Below are 22,853 nucleotides of genomic sequence, written 5' to 3' on the forward strand. Positions count from 1 at the left end.
AACCTCCTCACCTGTTGCATGGGGCTATTTTACCCTCATTTCACAGCTGAGGAAATGACAAGAAGGAGGTCATCCCAGTAGGGGGTCACAGACAAATAAAAGTCAGCCCCCTTGGCTGCCCAATCCCATTCAAACCAGTTTGTCTTGGGAGAAGACAGCAGATACTTTTACCAGGGAAATCAGTTCTGGGATTAATAAAGACAGTGAAGCCCTCAGGCCACACTCCCAACCTGACCTCATCTTAGGGCTCCCATGGGGAATCACATCTAAAATTCTGATGCCTGCACTCTCTCCTCCCAGACAGACTAAATTGGATTGTCTAAAAATAGATCTAAAATTTGTATTTTTTTAAAAAGTGCCCTAGGTGATTCTTCTGAGCCCCATACTTTGGAAAATCCTGCCCTGAGGGCAGTTCTTGTTTTAAAGGTTGGAGAGCCATTAAAATAGGTGTTACCTGGGTGGGCAAATTACTGGAATGCATATTACCCCTTGAGACAAATGGATAATTGAAAGGTATTGGTTCTTACCTACTATTTTTTCTGTATTAAAAAAAAAATTTGAATCTTCCAGCCAATTGCCTAGACATTGATGAGGATGAGTTGCACCCTTAGTGGCTACAGCATAAAAAGGAAATTCAAGACTGTGCACCAGGGACTATATTTTAGTTGCTATTGTTAATCTTCATAAAAACAGTGGTCGGTATGCTCTGCTATTATTCCTGTTTTACAGATGAGGATTCCAATGCCCAAATAGGTGAGTAACTTGGTGAAGAGTCAAGTATGAATGAAGCAAATGGGAGCTGAAGAGACAGGAAGGAATCTAAGCTTGAAATTGGCATTTAAGTAAACCCAAACTCAATTTGGAAACGTTATCTCAGGCCTTTAAAAAATCATTAGGTTTTGTGCTAAGAGGAGAAAATCCTATTCTAAATGAAATTAGCTTCCAACTTTTTCTTTCATTTAAACTCAACCAAAAAGAGTTACCAAAGCTCAAATATACCCAAACATCCTAAATTTTCCACAGATGTCACCTGATGAGTTTTTTTTTTTAATTGATCCAGTGTCTTATTAATCTTATTAACAAGGATGGAAAAATATTCATTGCACTTCAGCTATACCCACTGTGGTTCTAATTGCAAGTTTACAAGAAAGGGCTTTACCTTCTACACAAATCCAAACAAGACTACTCTGTCCTTGTGACTATTGTTAAAATAATTCCTTAGTTCTGTTGATCATGATTCAGTGCACAGATCCTTTTGTGCGCTTATTAAAAATGCAGATTCCTTGACCCCAGCCCCTGAGATTTTAATTCAATAGGTTAGGTCTGGGGTGAGGCCAGAAAAGTGCAGAATAAAGTGCTCAGTTGCATATCATAATGAGAACCCATTTATGAAATTCCGTATTAATAAAACTTCTTTGTAACTGCTTTCCACGTTTGCTGTTCTCTTTCACTCCAAGGGAGCCTGTTTTTATATTCAATTCAGAATTGTCAGAGGTGGTTGAAACAGCTCCAGATTTCAAGAAAAACAAGTGAATTACCAGCAGAGTGATTTATGGAGTGAAATAATTCACTCAGTTGGGCAAATCGGCTCCCCCTTGTGGAATGTCTTCTATGGCAGGTATGGTCTCAAAAGCGAACTGCAGGTCTTGGTGCTGAACTGATTGACACAACTCAACCAAGAATGTCCTTGCCAGAGCTGGAATTCTGGGAAAGCCATTTGGTTTCCTGCATCCTGATTCACTTGATTCTTGAATCTGATCAAATGCTTGGAGTTCCTGTTTCACTTATGACATGAATATAAATTAATTGAATTAGCCAAACTCCCATTTTCATTTGCACAAACCCACTTAGAATTTAATTCTGCAATCTCTGCTTTTCTCAGAGCCCTCTCTTTTTAGAGAGAAAATCTCTAGATAAACAAACCACCAACAGAAAGGTTTTCCCCTTGGCTATCTCCAAAGATAGATAAGCTAAATGAATTTTATATAATAGGTTCTATCATCATTTCTAAACACAGTATTTTTTTTTGAAATCTCTTAATTCTGTGATAATCTCTTGCACTGTGTGTTTGCTATGCTATTTAAGATTATTCAGTTCTGCAAGGAAAATAAGAGAAGCAAATAGATGAGACTAAACATAGAAGCAAGTAGCTTATGAGATACATTAGACATAGATAAACTAAGTAGAGGAATACATGTGCCAAACATAGATAGGAAGGATGGAAAACCAAGAGGCACAGATATTCCAGTTATACATCTTAAGAACAAGATTTTTTTAAAAAAGGATGTTGTGTACAAAATTACACTAATATAATGGTTGCCTCTGAGTACATGAACCATGCAATATTCAATCTCTGGAGTCTTAAATTGGCTCCTATTGGTGACATTCATCCTGGTTCCAGGGTTTCTGTCCAAGAAACACCAATGACTATTCATCTGGCTGTTTGGCAAGCTACAGATGTTGGCCAGCAGTACTTGCAGGTGTCTCAGATAGAGCAAGTGTGTGTTTTCACACATACCTTTCATCTTTGTGTACCTTCCTCAAATCTCATTTCTGGTCCTCATAAACACATCATCAACAAGAAGACTGATGGAGGAAGGTGGGGAAGAGAGAGAGAGAGAATATCCCCCGGAATTCAGATAGTGTGGGCCTTTCATCCATTGGGACCCTATGTTAGGTGTGTTAACGAATCCCACCTCTTCCCCCTGGCTTTGCAATGTGTACTTTAAATTGGTTCAATAAACCATATGATTTGAACATCCTATTTGGTGTGTGAGCCTTTCAGTTTAGTAACCTCTGAGTTAGTTTGCCTGGTAGTTTATTCGGAGGCTATCATTGCATCAAAGTAATTTCCTTCACGTCTCTGTTTTTTTATTGCTTATAACTTGTTTCAAAATACATCGGTAGAGACATTAAGATACACGTGTTATCTACGTGCACCACACTCAGTGTGGTGAACTAACCGAGAATCCACACTCAGCCAGCATCTGAAGGATCTTTATCAGGAATCAACACACCAGAGAAGCCCTTTCCCCAAGAGCTTTAAATATCCCTATCTGAATCCACACCAGAAGTTTTATTAATTAGCATAAGAGATGTTAAAATAATTTTTCATGTGTGAAATGATGTGAAGTTGGCAGGAAATTTTGTATAGGCATCTTCATTCTGGCATGGATGAGGTATAATTATCTGGTGAGCCCAGAAGCCTAACACCTCCTGAGTGACACCTAAAGTTTACAACTCAGTTCTGTGTCATCCTGACTTACTTACTGGAGGATTCTTTCATCTGATTCAACTAGAAGGTTACTAGATCCTGCCATTGCAACATGGTCACATGTGTCCTCGAATAAACCTTTCATGCAAAATGCTATCAAAGGGCCTAAAATGACAAAGAATAGGGACTTTATTGAGCTCACAAGACTGGATGTATGATCATTTTATGTTTGCATGGCAGAATTAGATCTGAGGCTTGCCTTTGTTTCTTCATTTAGTAATATTGGCAGGAAGAACCAGAGTCCTCACCTACCCTCATCACTGGAGATAATCAATATCCATCAAAAAGAACACACGAATTATCATCAACCAAATTTACTTTGGTTAATTTGAGAAACGTGTTAGTAACCTATTGCTGCATAACAAAGTGGCTTAAGAAAACAAGCATTTATTATCTTACTGTTTCTGTGGGTCAGGAATTTAGAAGAGGCTTAGCTGGGTGGTGGCTCTGGCTCAGGGCCTCTTATAAGGTTACTATCAAGCTGTCAGTCCAAGCTGCAGTCACCCAAAGGCTTGACTGGGGCTGGTGGGCCCACTTCCAAGGTGGCCCACTCACATACCTGGCAGGATGGTGCTGGCTGGTGACAAGAGGCCTCGGTTCATTACCATGTGACTCTCTCCATAGGACTGCTTGAGCATCCTCAGAATATTGAGGCTGGCTTCCCACAAGAATGAGTGATCCAAAAGCCAGCAAGGTGAACGTGGCAATACCTTTTACAATGCAGGCTCATGAATCACACATGCTATCACGGTCACATCCTGTTCATTAGCAGTGAGTGATTAAGTCTGTCCCACATGAAAGGGAAGGGGAATTTGTCTCCACCTTTTATAGGGAGAAGTACCAAACAATTTGTGGACATATTTTAAAACTTTCACAAGCCAATTCCTTGATCCTCATGTTTGCTAGTCAAACAGAATTTGTTCTATCCTCTCCATATTCTCACAATGAGTATTTATCAAGCACTACTATGTGTCAGGCATTGCTATAGATGTTATAAATAAAACTCTGAACTAAGCAAATGAGGTGATGGGTGACACAGGCTGGAGGAGACAGCCAGTCGACAAACCCAAGCGCAACTGAGGGAATAGCCAGATGTAAGACACGGGATAGTGGGGACTCCCCCTTAACCTGTCAAAAGGAGGCATTCACCACCAAGTTACGTGGGGGAATATGGGCTCAGTATATCCAGATCTTCTGATTTTTCAAGAGAAGGTGGAAATATGTACATGTGTGTAAAACTTCGAGAATTTTAATGTTATTAATTAGTTCAAATGGTAACAAAACACTACAAGGAAAAAAAGTCAGTGGGCCTAATTCAACCAAAGTCGTCCATTTTACAATATTTAAGCTTTTAATAAAAAACAAAACCTGATGATTTCAGGATGATGTGAGCAAAAGTAAGGAAGAGATAAGCAAGGTCTAAATGATAAAGTAACTCTTTAGCTAAGGGTTGAAAGATGAGACCTTCATATATAAATATCAAATACACAAAAATATTCAAAGAAAGTTCTGCTGTTATCTTAGTGTTGCTACTAAAAGCATGCATACTAATAGATATGTATATTTTTAAATGATGTTAGTAATTTTTTAAGGCGTAAAAAGAAATCTCTGAGAAATCGAGTAGAAAAAAATTGTACAATGGAGGAAATCGGGATTGTCTGCATTTAAATGAGTTTACAATCAAGTACACAATATCCTGGATAACATTTTGCTCTTTCATCTTACTGAAACTGAAGCAATTATGGTATTTAAAAAAAAAGATAGATGGATAGATAGATAGAAATAGAAATATGGAAATACGGATATGCACTAAACTCAGCTTGTTGCTTTCAGTGATTTAAAAATAAGAGCCATCAATCCTCTTAATTAATCAATGCCTTTGTCATTCATTTTATCTCCAAACTGTTTATTCTGTTCTAAGATGCAGTTTACAACTGAGAAATAGAAATAATGATATAGCATGTCTTGTTTTAATAAACATTTAAAATCAGTAAGATTTAGTCTACCAGGCTTTCAAACTTAAATCAGAAATCATTGACTGACATTCTGTAAATGAAGCCGGGTGCGTGTGGATATTTAGCTTAAGAAGGTGAATGACTTCTGCAGATTTAATTACAGGGTTAACATCAGAAAGGTATTGCTTAGAACTTGGGTTTTTAGCTTCAGATTCTTGGTTTACATTTTAACCTTTGACCTTAGACAAGTTATTACATCTCTCTAAGGTTTTTATTTTTTCATTTGTAAAATGGAAATAATAAGATACACATCTCAACATATTGGAGAGATAATAAAATTATGCAAGTAAAGTACTGTGCATATTTCAGTGTTCAAGAAACGTCAGCTCTTGTTATCATTGGGCCACTTGCCTTCCATATGGCTGCCTCCAGGGAGAGAAGTCACTCCACCTCGTATAAATCTTCCTTACCCTTAAAATCCATGGTGCTCTAAATGTAAATGGACTGAACTCACCAATAAAAAGGCTCAGAGTAGCAGATTGGATCAAAAAACTAAACCCAACCATATGCTGTCTCCAAGAGACACATCTCACCTGCAAGGACAAGCATAGACTCAAAGTGAAAGGGTGGAAATTGACCCTCCAAGCAATGGTACCCAGAGAAAATCAGGTGTAGCCATACTGATATCAGATCAAACAGACTTCAGGGTGAAAAAGGTAACAAGAGACAAAGATGGACATTTCATAATGGTAAAGGGGACTATACAACAAGAAGACATAACAGTAATCAATATTTATGCCCCCAATCAGGGAGCACCAAAATATACCAAGCAACTACTAACAGAACTAAAGGGAGAAATTGACCAAAACACAATTATACTAGAGGACTTAAATACATCGTTGGCAGCTATGGATAGATCATCCCAACAGAAAATAAATAACAAAATAGCAGCCCTAAATGACACATTAGATGAAATGGACATAATTGACATATATAGAGCATTTCATCCTAAAACATCAGACTATACATTTTTTTTTTTAGTGTACATGGAACATTCTCAAGGATAGACCATATATTGGGACATAAAATCAGCCTCAGCAAACTTAAGAAGATTGAAATCATACCAAGCATATTCTTTGATCACAAGGCTTTGAAATTGGATATCAACTGCCAAAAGGAAGCAGGAAAGAACACAAGTACATGGAGATTAAACAACATACTTTTAAAGAATGACCGGGTCAAAGAAGAAATTAGAGGAGAGATCAAAAGATACATAGAAACAAATGACAATGAAAATACATCCTACCAAAATTTTTGGGATGCAGCAAAAGCAGTTTTAAGGGGGAAATTTATATCATTACAGGCCTATCTCAAGAAACAAGAAAAATCCCAAATAAATAACCTCACGTTACACCTTAAAGAACTAGAAAAAGAAGAACAAATGAAACCCAAGGTTAGCAGAAGAAAGGAAATAACAAAAATCAGAGCAGAACTAAATGAAATAGAGAACAAAAAGACAATAGAAAAAATTAAGGTGACAAAGAGCTGGTTCTTTGAAAAGATTAACAAAATTGACACATCCTTGGCTAGACTCACTAAGATAAAAAGAGAGAAGACACTAATTAACAAAATCAGAAATGAAAAAGGGGAAATTATCATGGATGCCACAGAAACACAAAGGATCATCCAAGAATACTATGAAGACTATATGCCACCAAAAGAACCTAGAAGAAATGGACAAGTTCTTAGAAACACATAGCCTTCCTAGGCTGAACCATGAAGAACTGGAAAATCTAAACAGACCAATCAACAGTAACGAAATTGAATCAGTCATCCAAAACCTTCCCAAAAGCAAAAGTCCGGGACCAGATGGCTTCACTAGTGAATTCTACCAAACCTTCAAAGAGGATCTAATTAAGATTGCCAAAGCAATCTTAAGAAAAAAGAACAATACTGGAGGTATCACACTACAGGACTACAATAATCAAAACAGCATGGTATTGGCAGAAAAATAGACACATAGACCAATGGAATAGAATTGAGAACCCAGAAATAAAACCACATAAATATGGACAGATAATTTTTGACAAAGAAGCAAAAAACATACAATGGAGAAAAGACAGCTTCTTCAATAAATGGTGCTAGGAGAATTGGAAAGCCACGTGCAAAAGAATGAAACTGGATTGCTATCTGTCACCATGTACCCAAATTAATTCAAAATGGATCAAAGACTTAAGCATAAGACCTGACACAATAAACTGCATAGAAGAAAACATAGGTACTAAACTTATGGACCTTGGGTTCAAAGAGCATTTTATGAATTTGACTCCAAAGGCAAAGGAAGTAAAAGCTAAAATAAACGAATGGGACTATATGAAACTTAAAAGCTTCTGCACAGCAAAAGAAACCATTGACAAAATAAAGAGGCAACCAACTGAATGGGAGAAGATTTTTGCAAACAGTGCCTCCGATAAGAGGCTAATATCCAAAATATACAAGGAACTCATGAAACTCAACAACAAAAAAACAACCCAATTGAAAAATGGGCAGACGACCTGAAGAGACATTTCTCCAAAGAGGACATACCAATGGCAAATAGACATATGAAAAAATGCTCAACATCACTAATTATCAGAGAAATGCAAATAAAAACCACAATGAGATATCACCTCACCCCAGTCAGAATGGCTATCATCAAGACAAATAGTAACAAGTGTTGGAGAGGCTGTGGAGAAAAAGGAACCCTCATACACTGTTGGTGGGAATGCAGACGGGTGCAGCCGTTATGGAAGACAGTGTGGAGGTTCCTCAAAAAATTATGAATAGAATTACCATATGACCTAGCAATCCCTCTCCTGGGTATCTACCCAAAAAATCTGAAAACATTTATCCATAAAGACACGTGTGCTCCAATGTTCATTGCAGCTTTATTTACGGTGGCCAAGACATGGAAACAAACAAAATGTCCTTCCATAGATGAATGGATAAAGAAGTTGTGGTATATATACACAATGGAATACTATTCGGCGGTAAGAAAAGATGATATAGGAACATTTGTGACAACATGGATGGATCTTGAGAGTATGATGCTAAGCGAAATAAGTCAGACAGAAAAAGCAGAGAACCATATGATTTCACTGATATGTGGTATATAAACCAAAAACAACAAAAGAACAAGACAAACAAATGAGAAACAAGAACTCATAGACACAGACAATAGTTTAGTGGTTACCAGAGGGTAAGGGGGGTGGGGGGTGGGCAATGAGGGTAAGGGGGATCAAATATATGGCGATGGAAGGAGAACTGACTCTGGGTGGTGAACACACAATGGGATTTATAGATGATGTAATACAGAATTGTACACCTGAAATCTATGTGATTTTACTAACAATTGTCACCCGAATAAATAAATTAAAAAAATCCACGGTGCTCCTTGTAGACCTCAATTTTGGCCAATAACTGCTTTCTTCACAGTAGTTTAACATCACCAGGTGGGTATTTGTTAAGTCTCTGAAAAATTGCCTTAATGGTCTTTGTACAGGTTCAAATCCTGGAATTCTGTCTGTGACCTCCTCTCTCAGAAAGGGTAAATCACTTAAACTCTCAGTTTGTTTGTCTGGAGAAAAGAATAAAAGTCACTTTCCCAACTGTGATATTAATTAGTAAAAGTAAAGTGTCTTAGAAATGAAAAATATGGTTAATTTTTAAAGGGTAAAATATAAATGTTAAGTGCAATAGAATCTTATCACACTGTGGAGGGAATGTAACTGATTTAGCATGTTTTTTACAGGAAAATGTTAGATGGTGGTGATAAGCTTAGCTTTCAGAGGCCTGGGTTCATTTTGAGCAGAACTAAGAAGAGCCTTGGGAGAGAAGGCAAATTTTTAAAAACTGGAGGGAAAAAAAGGCACTAGGAATTTTATAGGATTGCTTTCTCCATGAGATCCCTTTAGTAAAAATGAATTTGTTTCCAGTTTTCAAAGATTTGCACTACCGAATATCTCTAGCTTTAATATGGGCATAATAACACTTAAATTTCCTCTTTGTCATGAAGGGGCTCTCTGTTGAGTATTAAATTGCTCATTTTACTTATGGAAGTGAGGGTCCCTGAGTCACCAAATCAATATAATGGATTTTACGAGCTCGTTTATATCAGTGAGGTGTTCTAGAATAACGACTTGCTTAAAGAACTATTTAGCTTTTCAAAATGAAGGTACTATCTTACCAATAAAATATACATAGAAATTCCAAAATGGGGGATAATTGTCATGACCCACGTTGTAATAAATGTTGCTCATGAACAAAGAAACTCGTTTGTTTTTAGTTTTTTTACAGTGCCCATTTTCATTCATTTTATTTATTTATTTATTTATTTATTTATTTATTTATTTATTTTTAAATCCCTGTGGGGTAGAAGGGTAACATCGTCCCCATTGACTGGAGGAAATTGGGGCAGTTAGACTTGGTGACTTTTCCTGAGTTTGTGATGAAAGCTAATCAAAGAGCCAAAATTAGAATCACTAAGTTCCTGCATACTCTCTTTGCTCCACTGAACCTGCTCCATTACAGGCAAAAGCACTTACTTCACTTTACTCTTTCCTGTTTGGTCTCAGAGGAGTTCAGCCCCTCCCTAATCTTTTTTTCTTTTGTCTGACCTTCCAAAGACGGGAACATTTACCAAAGTCTTCTCTCCAAATGATCTACCTGGCACTAGCCATTTTCAGATTTACCATAAAGAACAGGTTGGTGACACCTCAGCATTTAGTGAATTTGTCGGAGGGAGACAGTGTGCCCCTGAAAAGGGGCTGACCATGATCGGAAGGGCTGAGAAATGGGTCCTAAGAGACAAAGATGGAATTAGCTGAGGAAAGGAAAATAAAAATCTAAAGGCCTGGGAGAGGAAGTATTAAGGAAAAGGGGGGTGGGGAATAAAGTAACTGGCATTCTATAGTAATTGAGAACAGAGCTGGATATTAAAAGATTTAAATTGCAGGAAAGAGGTTAAAAGAGGAGGAAATTTTCTGTTTCCTGGCTCTGCAGAAAAAGGTGGGTAAGTTGATGATGATGATGATGACGACGGTGCACATACTTAAGAGAATTTGAACGCAATGCTTCCTGGGCAGGGGATGGACTAAAAGGAATCTGCTGAGCCTCTCTGAGACACAGGGTCTCAGACAGTGCAAAAATTAAAGGACGAAAGCCTAAGAGGCAGGCAGAGGCAGAGGGTCTTGGTCAAAAGCAGAGTCTGACTCGGTCCTCCTGGGGGGGGCTCAACTCTACATTTCTAACAAATTCCCAGAGGACACTGTTACTGCTGGTCAGTGAACTACATTCTGAAGAGCAAAGCTCTAGAGTTATGCTGTTAAATAGAAATATAATGAGCCACATATGTAATTTAAATGTTTTAAATCTTCTAGCAGCTATCTTACAAAAAAGAAACAGGAACTCAATTTTAATAGGTATTATTTAACCCAATATATCTAAAATGTTATCTTTTACCATGTAATCAGTATAAAAATTATTGATGAGATATTTTACCTTTTTTCCCCCTGTACTAAGTCTTTCAAATCTGGTGTATATTTTACACCTACAGAACATTTCAATTTGGACCAACCACGTAATGGCTGGTGGCTTCTGTAATGGGTAGTGCAGATCTAGACAATCCCAGAAAAAATGTAGCAGTCCCAGTGCTATTGGCAAACTGAAAAGAATTGTGCTTTTAGTCCCGGAACCCAATTGAGTGGAAACTGAGAAAGCCCAGGGGCATAAAGAATTTCCTGCTCCAGAACAGGAGTCCTCAAAGTTTAATTATGCACCAGGATCCCCTGAAGACAGGGTTAAAATGCAGATTCCTCTGGGCTTCACCCCCAAAGATTTTTTAAAAACTTATTATTAAAAAGAATGTGGACATCTGTACCCCAAAAGAGAGAAAGTAGAATATTGGATGTCTTCCCCCTTTTTTAATACCACTGATGTTTTTGTTAGAGAAATTGGGTTGTCCCTCCTTCTTGATTTGGCTGATTGCTTCCCCATGGTGTTATTTCACTTGTTCTTCTATTCCTCATGTTTCCTGCAACTGGCATTTATTGCTGGAGATTTGATGAGATTCAGGTCCCAGAGATTCTAATTGGAGCAGGAGTTTTCAACCCTGGCTGCACATGGAAACACCTGGGAGCATTAAAATTTAGCTTGTCCCCAGAGCTTCTGATTTAGTTAGTATGGAGCCTGGTCTGCACCTCAGAATTTTTTAAAGCTTCTGGGTGGTGTTTGTATGTAGCAAAGGTGGAAAACCACTGGATTAGACAATCTCTTGTTTGAAAAAAGGCAAATCGTCCACAAAAGCCTAAAAATAGGCCTCCTTATCGCTCTGCTTAAACAGCCTAGTAAAGGAACCTCAGAGACTAAGAAGTAGAGTTATCTCAGTGCTGAAAATACTACCAATGTCTGGACTCCACCCCCAGAGAATCTGATATCATTGTTCTCGTGTGAGCCCTGATATTTTTGCTTTTAAAATGTCCCTGCTGGTGATCCAAATGTATAGCAAGGATTAAGATTGCTATAGCAATAGACTGAGGTAGCAAGGATTGGCAGTGCTTGTCAACTTTCCATGAGCATATAAATCATCTGAGGATCTTTTTAAAATGAAGATTCTGATATTGCAGGTCTGGGTTGAATCCCAGGTTCTTCATTCCTACAGAATCCACAGGTAACAGTGCTGCTGTGGGTACCACCATTTGAGTAGCAAGAGTGTAGACGGACAATATGCAATATGGAGCTAGAAAGAACTGCCTTTGGATTCTGCTTTTGCAAATCACTTCCTAGCTTGTGTGGCTTTCAGCAAGTCACTTCACTTCTCTGAAACTTTTTCCTCACCCACAAAATAGGAATAATAATGCCCACCTTTAGCCCATCAGTACCAAATGCTTAGTAAGTGGGGCCCTATTAATAGCTGCTATGAACAGCACAGGAAACCTAGTTGGATAATGAGTCTTTCTGAGATTTTTTCCCGCTGATGCCAGATCATTTCCAGGGATGTGTGTTTGGCCTTCTCGCCGATCCTTTGTTAAAAACGGACAGATCGGAGCATTTAAATAAGAATTCTGAGGCCAGCATTCGTATTCCTCTGCTCAGTGCCAGACTTTCTGCTTGACAAAGCAGAATTTGAGGTTATCCATGACCTGTCCTCCTCAGTTCTAGTCCTCATTACCTCTCATAGTTTCCCTCCCACTCTGCTTCTCCAGCTACTGGATTAATTGTCTTTATGTTGTTGTAAATCACAGCACCACGTGTTTCTATGACTGTGTTGAAATAAAAACCCTTTTCTCTCAGCATCTGCCTGGCTTGCCCCCTCGTCTGAGTCTCAGCGGGTTCTCCATGCCCTGCCTTTCAGCGCTCAGAACACACGCCAAGAGGAATGCATCTACCCCGAGGCTGAGAAAAGAAACTCTCCTGTTAACATAACTTATGAACTTCAAGTTCAAATCCTCTATTTTTAGCTCCATGGAACAATTTGGAAGTCTATAAATCACATAACTGTGTAAGCTAAACCCAAACCACCTCTTTTACACATTTTTTTAAAAAGCTTATATTTATTCTGTTTTCTGAAGTTGACAGACGAAAAACAAAACAAAACAAAAAAACCACACAATGTGTGCTGTGGCTTCCTGACTTCACAAATGTGCCTTCCAGGTGCTTTCAGCATTGTTCTGAGTGTTAACAGTTCACAGTGGAAACTGATTAACACCATGACTAGTTTTCCAGTTCAACAGCCCTCTTCTATTTGAATTACTTTTAATATTTGTCTGTTTCTTCCCATATGCTCCTCATTCAGGCACCTGACTTCTCAATTGCAAGTACCCCATATGTCTTTTGAGGGATAAAATAAATTTAAAGACTTTTTGTTTCCCAGTAGAGATGTCCTTATGCTAACTAAAGAGACTGAAAATGTGTTTTCTGTTCAGGTTAGGGAGTAGGGGGAAGATACTATCCTTGTCAGTAGTATTTTAAAAGCAAACTATTCACTGATTCAAAAAGTAATTATTGGGTGTTTGCTATGTTAAAAACACCACTGCAGAATGCTGGGGAGGGCACCTACAGAGATGAAAATAACGAAAATAAAAAGTCTCTGTCCTGGGGGCAGCCAGATGGCTCAGTTGGTTAGAGCACGAGCTCTCAACAACAAGGTTGCCGGTTCAATTCCCGCATGGGATGGTGCGCTGCGTCCCCTGCAATTAAGATGTAAAACAGTGACTGGACTTGGAGCTGAGCTGCACCCTCCACCACTAGATTGAAGGAAAACAACTTGGAGCTGATGGGTCCTGGAAAAACACACTGTTCCCCAATATTCCCCAATTTTAAAAAAAAAGTCTCTGTCTTGAAGGACCTGAAAATCTGAAAATCTAGAAATGTACATCTATGAGCACCTATAATATGATATAATGTGAAAAATATTTCACAAAGCTTCTCCCGGTCCACTGAGATTTTCCTTGTACACTTCATTCACAATGCAAATATTATGCACTGTGTTATAATCTGTCTCCTTGGGAGTGCCACAAGGCCTCTGAGATCAGATAGATACTCTCAGTATCTATCTGGTCTAAGCAGGGTCTGGTACACAAAAGGCCCAGATGGATGGATGAAAGAAAAGAGGAGGAAAGAGAGAAAGAGAATGGGAGAGAGACAAAGAGCGCTAACTTGGAAATGAGTAGACCTTAAGGACAGGTAATGGTGCCTGTGCTACAGACATGCAGCGCCTATAGCTAGAGGCGAAATTTAAGTCAGGTCTTCAAACCTGGTAAGAACGACATCAGGTAAAAACGAGGCAGAAGACATTCAGACTTGAGAAATTAAATGAGGAGGGGAGTGGAGGCAAGAAAGGCGGGGCCAGTCTGAGGAATAATTCCTATTTGCTGTTCCTACAAAGTCCAAGACAGAGACGACTAAGAAATTTTAAGAGAGAAAGACGTAGAGGGCCTCCGTAGTGGAAAATGCCAATGACTGAGCTGGAGAAAGTCCTGGTTGCAAACCACACCTCTTTTGTTCATGAACCCAACATATTTAACTATGTATTGAGCCCTAAATATGTGCATATTCTGTTCGAAGTTTGGGGACCCTAGTGAGCAACACAGATATGTGACCTTCCTGTCAGTGTGAGACTCATACTCCACTGGAGGAGAAGGCAAAGTGTAAGAAAACCAAAAGGACCATATACATTCTTCGTGTGATCGCTTATTGTGAAGGAGAGTGTGTGCCTTGGTAGACAGTGACCCGTTGGATAGGGTGATCAGGGAGAGCCTCTCAGAAGCTGAGCTTGGAGGGAGGAAAATGGAACAGCTATGCCAAGAATTGAAGGAAATAACTCCAGCAAGGTCTGTGATCTCAACTGGGGGTGGTTTTCCCCTCCACGAGTGGGACATTTGACAAAGTCTTAAGACATTTTTGGTCGTCGCATCTGGGGGGCTGAAGGAATGTTCTTGGCATCTAGTGGATAGAGGCCTGGGAAACACCTAAACATCCTACAATGCACAGGACAGCTCTCCTCACAATAAGGGATGATCCAGCCCAAAATGTCAATAGTGCCCAGGTTAAGAAACCCTGAGCCAGAGGGCTGGGCAACTACAAAGACCCCGAAGTGGGAATTAAGTGTTAAGCCTGAGAAACAGACAAAAGGCAGGTGTGGAGGGAATATTCTGAGGACTGGGGGAATGGAAAGTAATAAGGGAGATGGAGACATGAGGGCCAAAGGATGTGGAGCCCGTGGCTGGGACACTGAGTGCACCTAAATTGTGGTGCGTTAGAGCAATTAACCTGGACCCCATAGCTGCTACAAGTTATGATTTCAGGTGGATAAAATATTTCCTTTAATAACTTCAAAATAAAGAAGTCATTGTTTTGGGTTGCTTTTCCCAGCTCTCTGCTATTCCAATAACACAGCAAAAAAATGATTTCAGTACAATTTTCTTCTGAGAGCTTGAAGAAAAAACCTCCAAACAATTGGCCCCTTCATTCTGAGGATCAACAAAATTCCTGCAGCAAAGAGGGACCCAGAAAATGGAATCTTGTTTAACCTTGTTTAATCCAATTCTTCAGTCTTCTGTCATACATCTTTATGGCTCTTTTGCCCACCCAAATTGCTAATGTGGAAAAAAAGACACTTTCATTACTGAGAACTCAGACATGATGATGATGATGTAATGATTGATTTGCCGTTGTTGGAAAACTGAGCTATACAAGTTAAAACCTCACTGAAGAGAAGCAAAATTGAACAGGAACGTGGCTATTAATGTGGTTTCAGAGAAACATGAAATAACGTGCCTTTAGAGGTTTTGATATATACACAAATGTATAGTTTTATAGACACACTCATAAATGCTTAGTTATCATTTATTCTATCATTTTTGCACAGTGCTAATACTATTCTCTCCTACTATGTGGAAGAAAATGTGTATGATGTTGGAAGCTAAAAAGAAAAATAAGGTAGAATCCTTAGTTTCAAGGAATTTATTGTTTATAGGTAAGATAGCACATAGTCAACAGAGTATAATATAATCCAGAATTTTAAAATGCCACGTGGAAGCCACAGACATCTATAGTTGCTGCCTGTCTAGCACATATTGTCTTTATTCTAGTAACAGCAACTTTATTTTTCTTCAGGGAACAACATCTCCCAGATTTTCAGTTTGATCCTCAGGCTACCAGGGCTGGGAACATAACCCAGGCCCAACCGATCAGCATATTCCATTTCTCTGGCCACAGGAGGGCACTGTCCATTATTCCAGAATGGACACATGACCCAAGTTCGTCCAACGAGAGTCAGTCCCATCAAAGAGAAGGCCAGGGTTAGAATAAACACAGCATAGAGTAAGAGAGACAGGAATTAGAGAAAGACTAACTTTTTTTTTTTATAATAATGCCTAAGGAGAGGAGGGTTTGTTTCGTTTTGTTTTTAAAGATTTTATTGAGGAACAGTGTGTACTTCCAGGACTTTTCCAAGTCAAGTTGTTGTCCTTTCAATCTTAGTTGTGGAGGGCACAGCTCAGCTCCAGGTCCAGTTGCCATTGTTAGTTGCAGGGAGCACAGCACAGCCCACCATCCCTTGCGGAGTCGGGAGACAAGGAGTCAAACTGGCAACTTTGTGGTTGAGAGCCTGGCTCCAAACAACTGAGCCATCCGGGAACTCAGCCGCAGCTCAGCTCAAGGTGCTGTGTTCAATCTTAGTTGCTGGGGCGGAGCCCACCATCCCTTGAGGGACTCGAGGGAACTGGCAACCTTGTGGTTGAGAGCCCACTGGCCCAGGTGGGAATCCAACCGGCAGCCTTCGGCGTTAGGAGCATGGAGCTCTAACTGCCTGAGCCACCGGGTCGGCCCCAAGAAACTCTTGTTGACATTGTTTAGGCCACTGATTCCTGAAGTCTGTGTTCCTTGAACCACCATTTTTAAAAATTATTTTTTAAAAGTATATATAATAACATGGACTTAATTTTTGTGCATACCTCTATGAGTTTTAAACATGTATATGAATATGTATACCTACTATCTCAACCATGGTACAAAATAATAATTTCATCACCCAAAGAAAACTCCCTCCCTCATGCTGCCCCTTTCGAGTCAAGCCCTCTCTATACCCGTAAAACCTGTCAACTACTGACCTGTTCTCTATCCCTATAGTTTTATCCTTTTATCCTTTCCAGAATGTTACTTAAATGGGACCATACAAATGTAACTTTTTGAGATTGGTTTCTTTCACTCAGGATAATTCCTTTGAAATTCATCCAAATTGTAGCATGTATTAATAGTTCATACCTTTATATTGTAGCATTCCATTGCTTAGATGTACCATAATTTGTTTAACCATCCCCCAATTAAATAGCATTTGGATTGTTTCCAGTTTTTGGTGATTATGAATACAACTGTTATAGCATTCACATATAAAGTTTTGTGCAAAGATAAGTTTCATTTCACTTAGGTAAATACCTGAAGTGAAATTGTTGGGTCATATGAGAAGTATGTGTTTAACTTTATAATGTTTTCCATAGTAGCTATACTATTTTATATCCCAACCAGCAATGAAAGAGTTCCATTTGCCAGGCCTCCCATTCATCACTTGGTATTGTCAGCCTTTTTTTAAAAGCCATTCTAATAGGTGTGTAGTGATATCTTATTGTGATTTAATTTGTATTTCCATAATGAATTACGATGTTGCACAACTTTCCATGTATTAATTTGTCATTCATGTATACTCCTTGGTGAAGTATCTGTTCATATTTTTTGCCTATTTTTGCTTGTTTTCTTATCGAGTTTTGAGTTCTTTAAATATTCTAGATACAAATCCTTTATTGGATATGTAATTTGCAAATATTTTATCAGAAATTGTAGTTTGCCTTGTCATTCTCTTAACAGTATCTTTTGCAGAGCAAAAGTTTTTATTTTGATAAAGTCATATTTATCAATATTCTTCTTTTATGGGTTGTGCTTTATTTTATTTATTTATGGTGTCTTATTGAAGAACTCTGTCTAACTCAAGATCACAAAGATTTTCTTCTATGAATTATTCTAAAATTTTAAATTGTTTTATGTTTTACATTTATATTTATGATCCATATGGTGTTAATTTTTGGAAAAGATGTGAGGCATAGGCTGAGCATTATTCTTTTCTCTTTTTTTTTTTGCCTATGGATGTCTAATTGTTCCAATACCATTTGTTGAAAAAAATCTTATCCTTATTATATTAAATTGCCTTTGCAGCTTTATAAAAACTGGCCATATTTATGTGGATCAATTTCTGGGTTTTCTATTCTATTTCATTGTTCTATGTGTCTATATCTTCACTAATAACATATTGAATTGATTAATGTCAATGTAGCTTTATAGCACGTCTTACAATCAAGCAATGTGGGCGACTTCCAAATTTATACTTGTTTTTCCTAATTACTAGGCTATTTAGTTCTTTTTCTTTTCCATAAATTTAGAATCAGTTTGTCAGTATCTAGAAAAAGTCCTGCTGAGATTTTGATCGGAAATTCATTAGGCCTATTGATTTATAGAAAATTGATATCTTAACCATCAGGAGTCTTCCAATCCATGAACATGGTCTATCTTTCATCTACAGTGGTACCTGGGTTTTCGAACCTCTCCATTGACGAACATTTCAGTTTATGAACGCCGTAAATTTTATGGGTCAATGGTATCATTAGATAGTAAAATTCATGCTAAATATGCAGTTTTAGGGGTTGATTTTAAAGGTCTGGAACGGGTTAATCCATTTTGCATTACTTTCTATGGGGAAACTGTGCCTCTGTTTTTGAACGTTTCAGAACTCGATCGGTCTTCCAGAACGGATTATGTTCGAAAAGCGAGGTACCACTGTATTTAGCTCTACTTTGATTGCTTTCCTCAGCATATTATAATTCTCAGTATACTGATCAGCATGTGTTTTATTAGAGTTATGACAAAGTATTTCATTTTTTGGAAGTATTGTAAATTAGTTTTTGAATTTGGTTTTTCCACTATTCACTATTATATATAGACATACAAGTTACTTTTGTAGGTTGAACTTGTGTCCTAGAACCTTGCTAAAATCACTTATTAGAACTAGGAGTGTTTTGGAGACTCGTTGGGATTCTCTATATAGACAATCACGTCATCTGCAAATAGGGACAGTTTGATCTCTTGCTTACTAGTATATATACCTTACTAGTATATATACCTTTTTTGGTTGCTTTTGTTTCACTGACTAGGACTTACAGAATAATGTTGAATAAGAGTTATAAGAGTGGATATCCTTTTTTCTGTTGCCAGTCTTGGGGACAAAGAATTCAGTCTTCTACAAGTAAGTGTGAGATTAGCTGTGGATTTTTGGTAGATACCCTTTATCATGATAAGGAACTTCTATTCCTAGTTGGGTGAGAGTTTTTATCATGAATGGATGTTAAATTTTGTCAAATGGTTTTTCTGCTTTAATTGATATGTTCATGTAGTTTTCTTTAGTTTGTTAATATGATGGAACATACTGAGTAATTTTTAAAATGTTGAGCCAGACTTGTATTCCATGGATAAACCATACTTGCTTATAGTGTATTATTCTTGTTATATATTGCTGGACTCAACTTGCCAGTATTTTATTGAGGATTTAAAAGTTCCATTTTTTGTTTAAGCCAGTTTGAGCTGGATTTTTGTCATAACTACAAGAGTCCTAACTAGATTTATAGGCGAGTTACACAAAAAGATTTACAATAAAAATGAAATATATAAATAAATTAAATATAAAAATAAATATTATGTATATATTATACAAAATAAGTATGTGAAACCTCATTTGTTTAAAATTATTAAAAATAGCAATTATATAATAAAATTTAATTACTACATAGGTTCCTGTATTTGTTTTAGTAAATATTCCCAGACTTACATTAAAACAGTAGATTGTTTTTAAAGTTGAAATAGCTTTATTTTTTGAGATTCTACATGTAGTATGTACAAGTTGTAAGAAATTTAAATAACTACAAAATGTAAAAAATATATAAATATAAATTACTGGTAATATCATTAGAAATAATGACATTACAATATCATACAACCATATTAATAAAATTTTATATGTATCATTTATCAAACTTTGCTACAAATTACAATCACCTAGGAAGCTTTGAAAATATTGATATCTGTGTTCTACCTAGAAATATCATGCTTAATCAAAGGCAAAGAATCAACCTGATTTAAAAGTGAGGAGAGGATATAAGTAGATATTTTCCCAAAGAAGAAATACCTTTCCCAAAGGTACATGAAAAGGTGTCCTCCGTCACTAATCATCAGAGAAATGCAAACCAAAATCCTATGAAATATCACCTCATACCTGTTAGGATGGCTATTATCAAAAGACAAGAAATAAGAAGTGTTGGTAAGGATGGGGACAAAAGGGGACTCTGGTGCACTTTTGGTAGGAATATCGATTGGTATAGCCACTATAGAAAACAATATGGAGATTCTTCAAAAAATCAACAGTGGAACTACTATATGCTCCAGCAATTCCACTTCTGGGTGTTTATCCAAAGGAAACAAAACACTAACTAGAAAAGATATATGTAACCCCATGCTCATTACAGCATTATTTTCAATGGTCAAGGACATGGAAGCAATCTAGATGTCCATCAATGGTTGAATGAATAAAGAAGATGTGGTATATATATACAATGCAATATTCTTTATCCATTAAAAAGGCAATCTTGCCATTTGGACAACATGGATGGTGCTTGCGGTTATTTTGCTAAGTGTGATAAGTCTGACAGAAAAAGACAAATGTTGTATGAACTCACTTATATGTGCAAACAGACAAAAAAAAAAAAATCGAAACAAAACAAAAAACTGAAGTGACATACAGAGAACAGACTGGTGGTTGCCAGAGGCAGGAGGCGGAGTTGGGCTAAATGAGTGGGAGGGGTTAAAAGGTACATCTTGCTAGTTATAAAATAAATAAATCCTGGGGTTATAATTTACAGCATGGTGATTATAGTTAATAATACTATGATGTATATTTGAAAGTTCCTAAGAGTAAATCTTAAAAGTTCTCATCACAAGAAAAAAAATTATGAGTATGTGTGGTGGTAGTTGTTAACTAGACTTACTGTGATCATTTTGCAATATATACAAATCATGAATCTAATGTGTTAGAAACTAATATGTTATATGTCTATTATATCTCCACTTTTTAAACAAGTCATATTTAATCTACATGGGCTGTGGCTTTTCAGTGATTCTAATATGCAGCCAACTTTGACCAACACTGTTCTAGAGCTTAATTTCCATGTACCCAGTAACATATACATTTGCTTGTTATTTTATTAAAATCAAATAAATTAGATAGTGATGATAAGCAAAATGTGGTATATCCATACAATGGAATATTATTCAGCCATGAAAAGAAATGAAGTACTGATACATGCCACAATGCAGATGAACCTTAACATTATGCTAAGTAAAAGAAGCCAGACGAAAATGTCACATATTGTATGATTCCATTTATATAAAATATTCAGACTAGGCAAATCCGTAGAACAGAAAGCAGCTTAGAGGTTGCCAGGGATAGGGTGATAGGGAATGGGGAGTGAGTGCTTAATAGATCCAGGATTTCTTTTGGGGGTGACAAAAATCTGGAATTAGATCGTGGTGATTGTAAAACTTTGTGAATATACTGAAAGCCACTGAAAGTGATTTGTACATTTTTAATTTTATGATTTGTGAATTATATCTCAATAAAGCTGTTGTTAAAAAAAAAGAAAAGAAATAATACACAGAAATCCCAGAAACCCTTTATCCCGTTTCTCCCAAAGACAACATCTCAAAAAACCTATAATACAATCTCACAACTAGGATATTGACAGTGATATAGTCAAGATAGAGAAAAAATTCATTTGCTATCTATATATTCTCTTGAGCAAAATGTCTTTTTATTTCTTTGGCTCATTTTCTAATTTATTTATTACTGTTAAGTTTTGAGAAGACTTTACATATTTTAAATACTAGTCCTTTGTTGGATATGTGATATGCAAATATTTTATCCCACTCTGTATCTTATCTTTTCAACTTCTTCATATGAGTTTTCACAGATTAAAATTTTTAGATTTTTTATAAGGTCAATTTTTTTCCTTTTCTTGGATTTTGTTTATTGGGTTAATTACAAGAACTCTTTGCCTAGCCCTAGATTCTGATGACTTTCTCATTTTAGCCAAAAATATTTATACTTTTATATTTTACATTTAAGTCTATGATCCATTTCAGTTAACTTTGTATGTAAAGTTTAAGTGTAGGTTCATTCTTTTATTTTTTAATAATATCAAAGCATCAATAATTTTTATGGAACAAAATATAGAATTTTAATACATTTTTAAAATAAAAAGAAAACTTCAACCAATTTCAATTTTAAAGTAGACTTATTCTAATTGTGCCTCACATATCTCAGATAATAATTTTCTTTTGCAAAACTATAAGGATGTTTTAGTAACAATAATTGGAGGAAAATGAGATGGACTGGATCCATGGTTTCTAAACCTGGCTAATCATCAGGAAGACTTTCCAACGTAAATGTCTTGGACTTTACACCTGAAAATTCTTAATCTCCAGGAGCTTGGGAATCTGTATTTTATAAAACATTTTCATCTGGGTTTGGTGATTCACAAAACGTGGGAATCAATGAATGAGAATTCATTTGTTTTTCTAATGGTGTAGTCAGGGTAGTCAGTACTAGCTGCTACAACATATAACCCCACAATCAAGGAGCTTAACACGCTAAGGGTTTATGTCTTACTCTCAATCAAGTGTGAGTCAGCAGAGTCAGGAGATATGGGAATCTCTGCTCCATGTGGTCAATCAGGGATCCAAGTTCCCTCAAATGATTCTGTGGAATCCCAAACTTTAACCGAATCCTATGTGTTTGGCCCTGGAACCAGGAAAGAATGAGAGTAGGGAGTATCACATGGAAGACGATAGCAGTGATGTGCTAGAGGTGGTCATCCTAACTTGTGAGAGCTAATTGTTAAATTTTAAGGAATTTTGTAAGTTGTTTTTTAAATACAACCATTATGAAAAATTAATTATATAAACTTACAATTAAGTCAATTAAATTAAAAATA

Source organism: Rhinolophus ferrumequinum, chromosome 17 (assembly GCF_004115265.2).
Source record: "Rhinolophus ferrumequinum isolate MPI-CBG mRhiFer1 chromosome 17, mRhiFer1_v1.p, whole genome shotgun sequence".
NCBI lineage: Eukaryota > Metazoa > Chordata > Mammalia > Chiroptera > Rhinolophidae > Rhinolophus > Rhinolophus ferrumequinum.